The sequence below is a fragment of the Pongo pygmaeus genome, chromosome 4 (genome assembly GCF_028885625.2).
Source record: "Pongo pygmaeus isolate AG05252 chromosome 4, NHGRI_mPonPyg2-v2.0_pri, whole genome shotgun sequence".
Taxonomy (NCBI): Eukaryota; Metazoa; Chordata; class Mammalia; order Primates; family Hominidae; genus Pongo; species Pongo pygmaeus.
Window position 1 is genome coordinate 162,482,000 of NC_072377.2, and position 13,314 is coordinate 162,495,313.

General features: G+C 36.5%; 1 protein-coding gene across 4 annotated transcripts in view; it reads left to right on the plus strand.

The window, feature by feature from the left end:
- Positions 1 to 2,439: 2,439 nt before the first annotated feature.
- The window catches only part of C4H5orf52 (chromosome 4 C5orf52 homolog), a 56,171-nt gene continuing 45,296 nt past the window's right edge, over positions 2,440 to 13,314 (plus strand). Inside the window, exons 1-2 of one of the 4 annotated variants that reach the window (XM_054489097.1) lie at positions 2,440 to 2,520; positions 4,208 to 4,335. The gene's annotated coding sequence lies outside the window, so the exon portion shown is untranslated. The remainder of the gene's footprint in view (positions 2,521 to 4,207; positions 4,336 to 13,314) is intronic. The other 3 variants (XM_054489095.1, XM_054489091.1, XM_054489094.1) reach the window with 3 other exon arrangements.

The window sequence follows — 13,314 nt, forward strand, 5'->3', positions numbered from 1 at the left end:
GTTGAAAAAATAAATGAATAGCGACTGTGATAGAGTAATAATAAAATAGTAATAATTACTACCTGTGTTAAGAGCTTACTCTTATGCTAGACACTCTTCCAAATCCTTGCCATGTTTATGTTTCTCCTTTTACTAGTATTGTGTTTATTTCCATTAAACATCACCAAGAAAAACAAAAGGAAATCCTGTATTAACATTTGCTGCATTTCTAAATGACATTCTGGCCAAAAACTATAGTTTATCTTGACGTAGATGATTTTTGCAATCAAGACAATTCATCACTCAAAGAAGACCACTCCAATTTATTGTCTAATCCTCTGGTAACAAATGTGGTCAATAGGAGTTCTTATACCTGGCAGATAGACAAGGGCAATGGTTTTCAAACTTTTATCTCAAGAACTCATTATTCCCATAAAAACTATTGAAGATCCTGGGCTGGGCGCGGTGGCTCACGCCTGTAATCCCAGCAATTTGGGAGGCTCAGGCAGGCGGATCACTTGAGGTCAGGAGTTCGAGACCAGCCTGGCCAACATGGTGGAACCTCGTCTCTACTAAAAATACAAAAATTAGCTGGGCGTGGTGGCAAGTGCCTGTAATTCCAGCTACTCGGGAGGCTGAGGCAGGAGAATCGCTTGAACCTGGGAGGCAGAGGTTGCAGTGAGCAGAGATCGTGCCACTGTGCTCCAGCCTGGGCAACAGAGCAAGATTCTGTCTCAAAAAAAAAAAAAAAAAAAACTATTGAAGATCCCAAAAAGCTTTCGTTCATGTGGATTTTATCTATCAATATTTACCATGTTGTAAATAAAAACAAATTTTAAAGATAGTTAGCAACTCATTTAAAATGTCAACAATAAAACCGTTCTGTGGTAACACATTTTCACAGGAAAAAATTATATTTTCCCCACCTTACACTCACAAGAGAATGAAGTGAAAAGAGCAAATATTACATTAGGATTATTATGAAAATAGTTTTAACCTAGCTGACTCTGAAAGTGTCAGTTCCCATACCACACTTTGAGAACCACTGTACTAAGTTTTAAATGGGAGAGGCAACTGTATGCACGAGCAAAAGCTGATAAAAGAGGCAAATAAGTTGTCAGAGGTGTGTGAACCAGAGCACCTCCATCTTGAGTAGGTGCTGGGTAAAATGAATCTGAAACGTACTGGGTCGCATTCCCAGACAGTTAAGGCATTCTAAGTCACAGGATGAGATAGGAGGCTGGCACAAAGTACAGGTCATAAAAACCTTGCTGATAAAACGGCTTGCAATAAAGAAGCTGGCTAAAACCCACAAAAACCAAGATGGTGACGAGAATGACCTCTTGTCATCCTCACTGCTACACTCACACAGGCAGCATGACAGCTTACAGATGCCACCGCAATGTCAGGAAGTTACCCTATATGGTCTAAAAAAGGGAGGCATGAATAATCCACCCCTTGTTTAGCTTATCATCAAGAAATAACCATAAAAATGGGCAACCAGCAACCCTTGGGGTTGCTCAGTCTATGGAGTAGCCATTATTTTATTCCTTTACTTTCTGAATAAACTCGCTTTCACTTTATGGACTCACTCTGAATTCTTCCTTGTGCGAGATCCAAGAACCCTCTTCTGGGGTCTGGATCTGGACCCCTTTCCTGTAACATCTTTCTGGTGACCCAGGTGGGATTATAGTGCATAAGCCCCCAGTAAGTGGTGAGGTCTTGTAACATCTTTCTGGCAACTATGGAATGGACTGCAGTATGGAAACCCTGACCCAAAGGCTAACTTTGGGTAAGTGGTGGGGTCCAGTAACATCCTTCTGGTGAACCCTAAAGAGACGATACTTAGGAGACTCCTGACTCAAAGGAAATAGACTATAGCACTGATTGGACAACTGTGGGTAAGTGGTGAGGTACCCAGATAAAGGATGGAATTGGGTTAGAGGCCCAACTTAGGAGAGTTAGAGTCCCTTCTAAGATTTAGGGGGCTAGAAGCCCTTCTCGGTAAAGTCCCTTTTGGCTAAGAACAGGTTTGGCACTACGGGTTGTTAACTTCTTTTCTCCTTGGAATAATCTGCCTTGTACTCTTTGCTGACGGATGTGGATGACAGGGTTAGGCAGGTACAGGATCATGGGACATGAGGAGCTTTTTCTTCCCATAAGGAGAAAATTGAGAGCTGATGGGACTGCTGGAAAACATCCTTTCACTACCGAGAAGTGGCCACCTGAACTCTTCACTGTCGCTGCAGTAGGTGGATCTTTCTCTGGCTTCCCTGAATGCCTGGCCTTCCCCACCTTGCCTCAGGCAATGCTATCGTCTCTCTCTGTGCAAACTGGTTGTAGGAATGGTAAAAATCACTGTTTCTTACAAAGTTTTGATTAATGGAAGAAAGGATTTGTGAGGCTAGTCTTAAGCTGTAGCCAATCTGATGTGTTTCCTGTGTCATTCTGTATTGTTCTGTCATAAAGACGGGTACCTTAGGATAGAACATGGGCTTAGGACACCTATAAGCCTGCTGTTCAAGATGGCCCAGCAAACTGGTCAGTTACAAACTTTGCTGCGGGTCTCTGAAAAAAACCGGATGAGGTTTCCCTCTTGTCTTGTATGTCCTTGGGAGCTTGACCTTGTAACCATGTGGCTGTGCTTTCTCTTTCACAGTGGTGGCCCGGGTTCAGGGTTCAATTCCCATCTTAGGAGATGAGTCCTTTATCTTCTGTCTGTCTGTGTATTTATGTGTGTCATGTGTGTGGTGTTTGTATATAACAGAGCTTTGATTAATTGGTTAAAAATAATAAGTGCTTAAGTCATATTTTTGTGAGAAAAATTAAACGTATAATGCCTTTTATATAGTTCATGTGACTTAAGTAATCTTTGGGAAATGAAGACAGTTTTAAAGATTATTGGTAAAATAAAAATATCTTAAAATGTAAACATTTGGTTTAAATTATGCAGGTCAGATATTAGGTTTGCTAAATGCTTTAAGGTCATAAGCTGCTGCTTTCACTTTTGAAAATTGTTTAATTTACCTACTTTGACCATATTAGAGTCTAGATAAGGCCTGAGGACATGTGATGTTAGCCATACCCCAAGCAATGCTAGAAAAAGTCAGACCTTATCTGCACTTCTGTCTGTATCCTAGGCTGCACACCTAGTACATAATTAAAATGCTTACCAACCAGGGTTTTCACTAAAAGTAAAAATCGCTGAAAGTTAACATTGTAACATGTAGTTGAGACTACTGAAGAATAGTTCTACACATAAGGTGTGTAAGGAAAGTGAAGTGTGTTTTTGGTAAAAGATCATTAGAAGTCATGAGAATGTAAATTTTCTTCCTTAGATTAAATGGTTAAATTATTGTTTTAAGTTAGATAGAATGAAGCTGAATGTTTAAACAAGTTTTGGAAAGTTCGTGAAAAATTAATTGTAAGACATTCTGTGTGTGAATATATTGGTTAAAGTTAAAGGGGTATTCAGTTTTTCTATAAATTAAACATTGGAATAAAAGCGCAAGTTTTTTTTAGAGCAAAAACCTGCTATGATTTGCTCTTTAGCAAAAATATGTAAAGGGTTATAAAAGGTTTGTGAAAATCTTACCTTATAGTCAAACTGATTAAGATTGAATACATTTGTCTATAAAGTTTTATAAAGAATTGGGTTTGTCATCAATAATGCACTAATGCAAGAGTCACATTTGGTTTATTTGGTACAAAAACCATACAGGAAACATTATCAAATGTAAAATGGTGTTTGGATTTTGGGGGGCTGTAATTGTATAAATGTATTGTTGGTATATATTGAAAATTATTTTTAAAAGTCTTATAATTCTGATATGACTTGGTGTATATTGTGAATAATTATAATTGTTACATAAAATCATTGTATACCACAGAAGGAAGCAAATTTCCTTATCAATTGTGACTTTAATAGTGGCTGTACTAAGACTTTTTGTCATCCACACACAATTGTTGTCTTTTAATCCTCTTCAAAAGTTGGTTTATAATCAACTGTAGAACTCTAACAGGTGTTCTTAAATGCAGGTTTCTGATAACTTTGGAAATTGTGATATTAAAATAAAGGAAAACACTTTCAGAATACTCATGGAGAGCTGAAATGTTCAGGAATATCAAGCAGAACAGAAGTTAACTGCATTGACTGAACTAATAGAAGACTAAAGTAATCATTTTAACTTTGCTTAAAATGCTGCTGATCCTTTGTTTTGTTTTTCAGAGTCAAGGAAACTTATCTTTTGAGCTATTTGCAGCTTGTAGCAATTGAGTAAAGTATATTGCTGTGAATAACATTTGAAGCATATTTGGTTCTCGCTACCTAATTTCTCCAGAATGTGGAAACTATTTGTGAGTATTCTTACATTATGGCAATATAGTTATTTGCATAAGTGCAATAAGAACCTCTTTTCTTTTGCAACAGGACACAATTGGAAACACTGATTATTTTACCAATGCTTTGACTGGAATGGCATGTTTCCCTTTAAGGAATCAAACTTGACTTGTAAAGCCAATAAAAGCCCCTTGGGGAATTGGCCTCAGACCTTGTCTACAACAGCCCCTGTACAGGGTTTCTGACCTGTGGTAAATAAAGAATGTCACTTTCTAACAGGTCCAGGATCCCCAGGTTATCTTGGGACCCCAAGAGGAGGGGAATTTACTCACCTCATAGGTATTTGAGGGTACAAACCTATGGCAGGGCTCAGCTCTAAAAAAGTCTTATCTGAGATTCCTTCTATGGAATAAAGTTGCATCAAAGCCAATTTAAAAAGCGGTTATGTAAAAAATAATTATTCTCATTGCACTTTATACAAATAATCAGGCCAAGTATAATAAAGCAAATCAGTCTTACCATGATTTGACTTTAGTAAAAATGGGAAACTGGAGAGAGAAATTATGTTTCAGAAACTGTGGTACACTTGTTATTAAACTCTAGTCTCATCAGTTGTTTTTAAGTCTGTTTCTGCAATTTAGGCTAACCCTGCTTATTCCTCTGAACCAACTAGTGACATCTGACTGCTGCTCAGAGGAAACAAGAGGGATGGATAATGTAAAAATCTAAATCAGTATTCTAATTCTGAGCACACTTATGAATCTTCCAGATATCACCTTTTGTCAAAACTTGGAGTTATGAATTGCCCTCACCATACTGATGCTTTCTGACTGAGCTCCTTTCTACCCTGAATACAAGAGACGCTCATAGTTAGGCAGGAATATCATTGCTCCTATTCAGCATGAAGAAGTTACAGAAAATGGATTTTCAACCCTCTGCAACCCTTAGGATTAAAATTATACAAACCCTTAGGATTATAAAAGGGAGGGGGTAATGTCAGGCGTGTGAATCAGAGCAACTCCATTTTGAGTAGAAGCTGTGTAAAATGAGGCTGAAACCTACTAGGCTGCATTCCCAGACAGTTAAGGCATTCTAAGTCACAGTGTGAGATAGGAGGCTGGCATAAAATACAGGTCATAAACAGCTTGCAGATAAAACAGGTTGCAGTAAAGAAGCTGGCTAAAACCCACCAAAACCTAGATGGCAACAAGAGTCACTTCTTATCATCCTCACTGCTACACTCCCACCAGTGCCATGATAGTTTACAGATGCCATGGCAACATCAGGACATTACCCTATAGGGTCTAAAAAGGGATGCATGAATAATTCACCCCTTGTTTAGCATACCATCAAGTACTAACCATAAAAATGGGCAACCAGCGCTCTGTCTATGGAGTAGCCATTCTTTTATTCCTTTACTTTCTTAAACTTGCTTTCACTTTACTCTGTGGACTCACCCTGAATTCTTTCTTGTGTGAGATCCAAGAACCTTCTCTTGGGTTCTGGACCTGGACCCCTTTCCTATAACATCTTTCTGGCGACCCAGATGAGCCTATAGTGCAGATATTCCAAGTAAGTGCTAGGATCTGGTAACATCTTTCTGGTGACCATGGAATGGTCCCACTATACTGTGGAAACCCCCAACCCAAAGGCTAACTTTGGTTAAGTGGTGGGGTCCAATAAGAAAGCTGGTGTTAATTTTGTGCAAGATTTCAGTTCATATTCTGATTTCAATTATCAAAATGTAATTGACAATAGATGCATGGGTGTATTTCTGAACTCTCTGTTCTGTTCCTTCCATTCCTTCCATCTATGTACTGTAAACCAAAAGTATCTGAGACAAGCCTCAATCAATTTAGAAGTTATTTTGCCAAGGTTAAGGACATGCCCATGACATAGCCTCAAGAAGTCCTGACAACATGTCACCAAGGTGGTCGGGCTACAGCTTGCTTTTATACATTTTAGGGAGACATAGGACATCATTCAATACTGTAAGATGTACATAGCTTCAGTCCAGAGAGGGGTGACAACTCAAATCAGGGCTTCCAGATCACAGGTGGATTCAAAGATTTTCTGATTGGCAATTGGTTGAAAGATTTATCTAAAGACCTAGAATCAACTGAAGGGAGTGTCTGGGTTAAGTTATGGGGTTGTGGATACCAAGGTTCTGATTATGCAGATAAAGCCTCCAGATAGTAGGCTTCAGAGAATATCAGACATAAAAAGTCTATTCTGTCAGTCTGAACGTCACTGTTTCTATGTGGATGCTGGTCAGCTGTGCCTGAATTCCAAAGGGAGGAATGTTTAATGAGACATGTCTGACCACCCATTCCCATTGTAGCCTGAGCTAGTGTTTTAGGTTTACTTTAAAATGCCCTAGCCCAGTGCAGTTGTTCATGCCTGTATTCCAGCACTTTGCAAGGCTGAGACAAAAGTATTGCTTGAGTCCAGGAATTTTAGACCAGCCTGGGCAACGTGGCAAAATCTCGTCTCTACAAAAAAATACAAAAATTAGTCAGGCGTGATGACGTGTACCTGTAGTCCTAGCTACCCAGGAGGCTGAGGCTGGAGAATTGCTTGAGTTCAGGAAGCAGAGGTTGCAGTGAGCTGAGACTGCACCAGTGCACTCCAGGCTGGGCAACAGAGTGAGACCCAGTCTCAAAAAAATAAAATAAAATAAAATGACCTTGGCCAAAAGGAGGGGTCCATTCCATTGGTTGGGGAATTTAGAATTTTATTTTTGGTTTACAGTATCTATTTTTTTTCTTTTGTTACAAATGGGGTTCTTACTCTGTTACCCAGGCTGGATTATATACATGAGTCACCATACCAAGCTATATACTTATTTTTATGCCAATACCACAGTCTTGATTACTCTAGTTTTATGGTAAATTTTGAAATTTTGAAATCATGTAAGTCCTTGAACTTTATTCTTTCATAAAATCATATTGGCTTTTCTTGGTCCTTTGGATTTAAAAGATAAATTTTAGGTTCATCTTATCAATTTCTTTTGAAGCAAACCCTAATGGTATTTAGATAGAAATTGTATTGAATCTATGGATCAATTTTGGGAAAACTGATACCTTGACGATACTGTATTTTCCTATTTGCAAACATGGGACATATCTCCATTTATTTAGGTCTTAATTTCCTTTGACAATGTTTTATACTTTTCAGTGTACTGTCCTGTACTTCTTTCATTAACTTTATTTCTGAATACTTTAGTCTTTTTATGCTATTGTGAATGTAATCTTTTAAAACTTCCTTTGCAGTTGGTTGTATGTTGATTTTTGTATTTTTATTTTCTTACCTTATTGCACTGGCTGGAACTTTTAGTCCAAGGTTAAATAGAAGTGGTGAGAGTGTACATCCTTTTGCCTTGTACCCAATCTTAGGAAGAAAGCATTCAGTCATTCACCTTTAAGCATGTTGTTAGTCATAGGTTTATGTAGCTGCCTTTTATCAAAGTAAGAAAGTTTCCTTCTATTCCTAGTTTATTGAGAATTCTACCATGAATAGTAGTTCAATTTTATCAAATACTTTGTCTGTGTCTATTTAGACGATTATATGGCTTTTTCCTTTAAGGGTCAGCAAAATTTTCCAGAAAAGGCTATATAGTAAATATTTTTGGTTTTGTGAGCCATATGATGACCAATCAACTCTGTTGCAACCAATCAACTCTGCTTTTGTAGCAGAAAGCAACCATAGACAATATGCAAATGAAGGGGCTTGGCTTTGTTTCAGTAAACTTTATTTGCAAAAACAAATGTCATGCCAGATTTGGCCAGGGGCTATAGTTTGCTGACCACTGATTTATTCTATTAATATATGTATTACATGAATTAATATTCAGATGTTAAGCTAAAGAACATTCCTGTAATAAATCAACCACACTTGGTAATAGTGTATAATTGTTTTTGTACATTACTGGATCTAATTTGTTGTTATTTAAACAATTTTAGCATTTACATTCATGAGGAGTGTTGTTCTATAATTTTCTTGTGATATCTTTGTGGCTTTTAGTGTCAGGGTAAAATAAGCTGTAAAGTGTCCCCTTTTCTTCTGTTCTTGAAAAGATTTCCATTGGATTGGTATTATTAATTATTTAAATGTTAATAGAGTTCCCAGTAAAACCATGCAGGCCTGGACTTTCCTTTGAAGAAGATTCTAAAATAATTTAATTAAATACTTTAATGATTTTCACTGGTATATATCTATGCAAATTTTATAATTTCTTTTTGAGTCTACTTTGATCATTTCTGTTAATGAAGTTGCCCATTTCATCTAAGTTGACAAATTTTTGGCATAAGGTTGTTCAAAATATTCCTTTATAAGCCTTTTAATTTCCATAGGGTTCAGAATGCTTCCTCTTTTAATCCCAATTTTGGTAATTTCTGTCTTCTCTCTTTTTTTCTTGGTCATTTGACTAAAAAGTTATCAATTTTGCAGATCTTTTCAAGGAATTAACTGTAAGTTTCACTAATTTTCTCTATTGTTTTGCTGTTTTCTTTTTATTGATTTCTGCTGTGGTCTTTAGTCCTTCATTCTACTTTGGCTTTTCTTTTTGTAGTTTCTTAAGGTGGAAGCTTAATTAATTTTTCTAGGTTATTAAAGCCTTCCTTTCTAATTTTTAAAGAAATTTTAAAATAAATTTCTCTCTAAATATTGCTTTACCTGCATTAATTTTGATATGCTCTGATTTTACAGTCATTCAGTAGAAAATATTTTATAATTTCCCCGGAGGTTTTTTCTTTGACGTGTAAACCAAAAATAAAATTCAAAAGCCTCCCCCACAAAAATCTGATTGGACTTTCTCCTCAGCCAGGGAACTCTAAAATTTAACCTGAAAGACTGGTTCAGGCCACGAAAGGAAGTAGGGGTTGGACATGCCTCATTATACTCCTCCAGCATTAACCAACACAAACCTTATATCTGATAAGAAACATTGAGAGTCTTCTCTCTAGTGCCTGCTGGAGGCTTTGTCTGCATGATAAAACCTAGGTCTTCACAAACCTTTATCATAACTCAGACATTCCTTTCTACTGATAATAACTTTTTCAATCAATTGCCATCAGAATATGTTTAGGAAGAAGTTGAATCCCTGAATAGACCAATAACAGGCTCTGAAATTGAGGCAATAATTAATAGCCTACCAACCAAGTAGGACCAGACGGATTCACAGCCGAATTCTACCAGAGGTACAAGGAGGAGCTGGTACCATTCCTTCTGAAACTATTCCAATCAATAGAAAAAGAGGAAATCCTCCCTAACTCATTTTATGAGGCCAGCATGATCCTGATACCAAAGCCTGGCAGAGACACAACAAAAAAAGAGAATTTTAGACAAATATCCATGATGAACATCAATGCAAAAATCCTCAATAAAATACTGGCAAAATGAATCCAGCAGCACATCAAAAAGCTTATCCACCATGATCAAGTGGGCTTCATCCCTGGGATGCAAGGCTGGTTCAACATATGCAAATCAATAAATGTAATCCAGCATATAAACAGAACCAAAGACAAAAACCACATGATTATCTCAATAGATGCAGAAAAGGCCTTTGACAAAATTCAACAGCCCTTCATGCTAAAATCTCTCAATAAATTTAGTATTGATGGGACGTACCTCAAAATAGTAAGAGCTATTTATGACAAACCCACAGCCAATATCATACTGAATGGGCAAACACTGGAAGAATTCCCTTTGAAAACTGGCACAAGACAGGGATGCCCTCTCTCACCACTCCTATTCAACATAGTGTTGGAAGTTCTGGCCAGGGAAATCAGGCAGGAGAAAGAAATAAAGGGTATTCAGTTAGGAAAAGAGGAAGTCAAATTGCCCCTGTTTGCAGATGACATGATTGTATATTTAGAAAACCCCATCATCTCAGCCCAAAATCTCCTTAAGCTGATAAGCAACTTCAGCAAAGTCTCAGGATACAAAATCAATGTGCAAAAATCATGAGCATTCTTATACACCAATAACAGACAAATAGAGAGCCAAATCACGAGTGAACTCCCATTCACAATTGCTTCAAAGAGAATAAAATACCTAGGGATCCACCTTACAAGGGATGTGAAGGACCTCTTCAAGGAGAACTACAAACCACCGCTCAACAAAATAAAAGAGGACACAAACAAATGAAAGAACATTCCATGCTCATGGATAGGAAGAATCAATACCATGAAAATGGCCATACTGCCCAAGGTAATTTATAGATTCAATGCCATCCCCATCAAGCTACCAAAGACTTTCTTCACAGAATTGGAAAAAACTACTTTAAACTTCATATGGAACCAAAAAAGAGCCCGCATTGCCAAGACAATCCTAAGTCAAAAGAACAAAGCTGGAGGCATCACGCTACCTGACTTCAAACTATACTACAAGGCTACAGTAAACAAAACAGCATGGTACTGGTACCAAAACAGAGATATAGACCAATGGAACAGAACAGAGCTCTCAGAAATAATACCACACATCTACAACCATCTGATCTTTGATAAACCTGACACAAACTAGAAATGGGGAAAGGATTCCCTATTTAATAAATGGTGCTGGGAAAACTGGCTAGCCGTAGGTAGAAAGCTGAAACTGGATCCCTTCCTTACACCTTATCCAAAAATTAATTCAAGATGGATTAAAGACTTAAATGTTAGACCTAAAACCATAAAAACCCTAGAAGAAAACCTAGGCAGTACCATTCAGGATATAGGCATGGGCAAGGACTTCATGTCTAAACACCAAAACACCAAATACAATGGCAACAAAAAATTAACAAATGGGATCTAATTAAACTAAAGAGCTTCTGCACAGCAAAAGAAACTACCCATCAGAGTGAACAGGCAACCTACAGAATGGGAGAAAATGTTTGCAATCTACCTATCTGACAAAGGCCTAATATCCAGAATCTACAAAGAACTTAAACAAATTTACAAGAAAAAAATCAACTCATCAAAAAGTGGGCAAAGGATATGAACAGACACTTCTCAAAAGAAGACAGTTATGCAGCCAATAGACACATGAAAAAATGCTCATCATCACTAGCCATCAGAGAAATGCAAATCAAAACCACAATGAGATACCATCTCACACCAGTTAGAATCGCAATCATTAAAAAGTCAGGAAATAACAGGTGCTGGAGAGGATGTGGAAAAATAAGAACATTTTTACACTGTTGGTGGGACTGTAAACTAGTTCAACCATTGTGGAAGACAGTGTGGTGATTCCTCAAGGATCTAGAACTAGAAATACCCTTTGACCCAGCCATCCCATTACTGGGTATATACCCAAAGGATTATAAGTCATACTGCTATAAAGACACATGCACACGTATGTTTATTGTGGCACTATTCACAATAGCAAAGACTTGGAACCAACCCAAATGTCCATCAATGATAGACTGGATTAAGAAAATGTGGCACATATATACCATGGAATACTATGCAGCCATAAAAAAGGAGGCGTTCATGTCCTTTGTAGGGACATGGATGAAGCTGGAAACCATCATTCTCAGCAAACTATCACCAGGACAAAAAACCAAACACTGCGTGTTCTCACTCATAGGTGGGAATTGAACAATGAGAACACATGGACACAGGAAGGGGAACATCACACACTTGCGCCTGTTGTTGGGTTGGGGGAGGGGGGAGGGATAGCATTAGGAGATATACCTAATGTAAATGACGAGTTAATGAGTGCAGCATACCAACATGGAACATGTATACATATGTAACAAACCTGCAAGTTGTGCACATGTACCCTAGAACTTAAAGTATAATTTTTATATATATAATATTTATATATATATTTATATATATATATTTATATATATTTATATATATATTTATATATATTTTTATATATATTTATATATATATTTATATATTTTTATATATATTTTTATATATATTTTTATATATATATATTTTTATATATATATTTTTATATATATATTTATATATATATTTTTATATATATATTTATATATATATATTTTTATATATATATTTATATATATATATTTTTATATATATATTTATATATATATATTTTTATATATATATTTATATATATATATTTTTATATATATATTTATATATATATATTTTTATATATATATATATAGACATACCCGCCAGGCACAGTGGCTCAGGCCTGTAATCCTAGCTCTTTGGGGGGCCAAGGAGGGCAGATCACGAGGTCAGGAGTTCAAGACCAGCCTGGCCAAAATGGTGAAACCCCATCTCTACTAAAAATACAAAAATTAGATGGGCATGGTGGTGCATGCCTGTAATCCCAGCTACTCGGGAGGCTGAGGGAGGAGAACTGCTTGAACCGGGACCTGGGAGGCAGAAGTTGCAGTGAGCCAAGATTGCACCACTGCACTCCAGTCTGGGTGACAGAACGAGACTCCATGTCAAAAAAATAAAACACAATAAAATAAAAACTGAAAAGAAATATTGACGTAACCAAATATAATTACTGGATAGTCTTTCTTTTTTTTTATTCTGTCGATTTTTCTTCTGCATATTTTGGGGCTCTATAGTTAGGTGCAATTATATTTGTAATGCTGTATCTTTTTTATTAATTAACCCTTTTTATCATTATGAAATGTTCTCCTCAGTCTCTACGATAGTTCTTGTATTAAAATATATTTAAATATAGTCTCTCCAGATCTCTTGTGGTTACTGTTTGCTTCATATATCTTTTACCATTAAATTACTTTCTTTCTATTGTATTTTAAATATAAAGTTTTTTCTTTGGAAAAAAAATACTCAATCTCATATTACTACCACTGCCTATGGGTGGAGTTTCTAGTCCAGTAAAATTTAATGTAAAAAATTATTGGTATACTTAGATTTATGTTTGTCATTTTAGAACTTGTTTTCTATATACTTGTTTGTTCCTATGGTTCTCTTATATCACTTTTCTTTGATTATACAAATATGTTTTAGCTTACCATTTCAATTCCTATGTTAGTGTTTTTTAAGCAA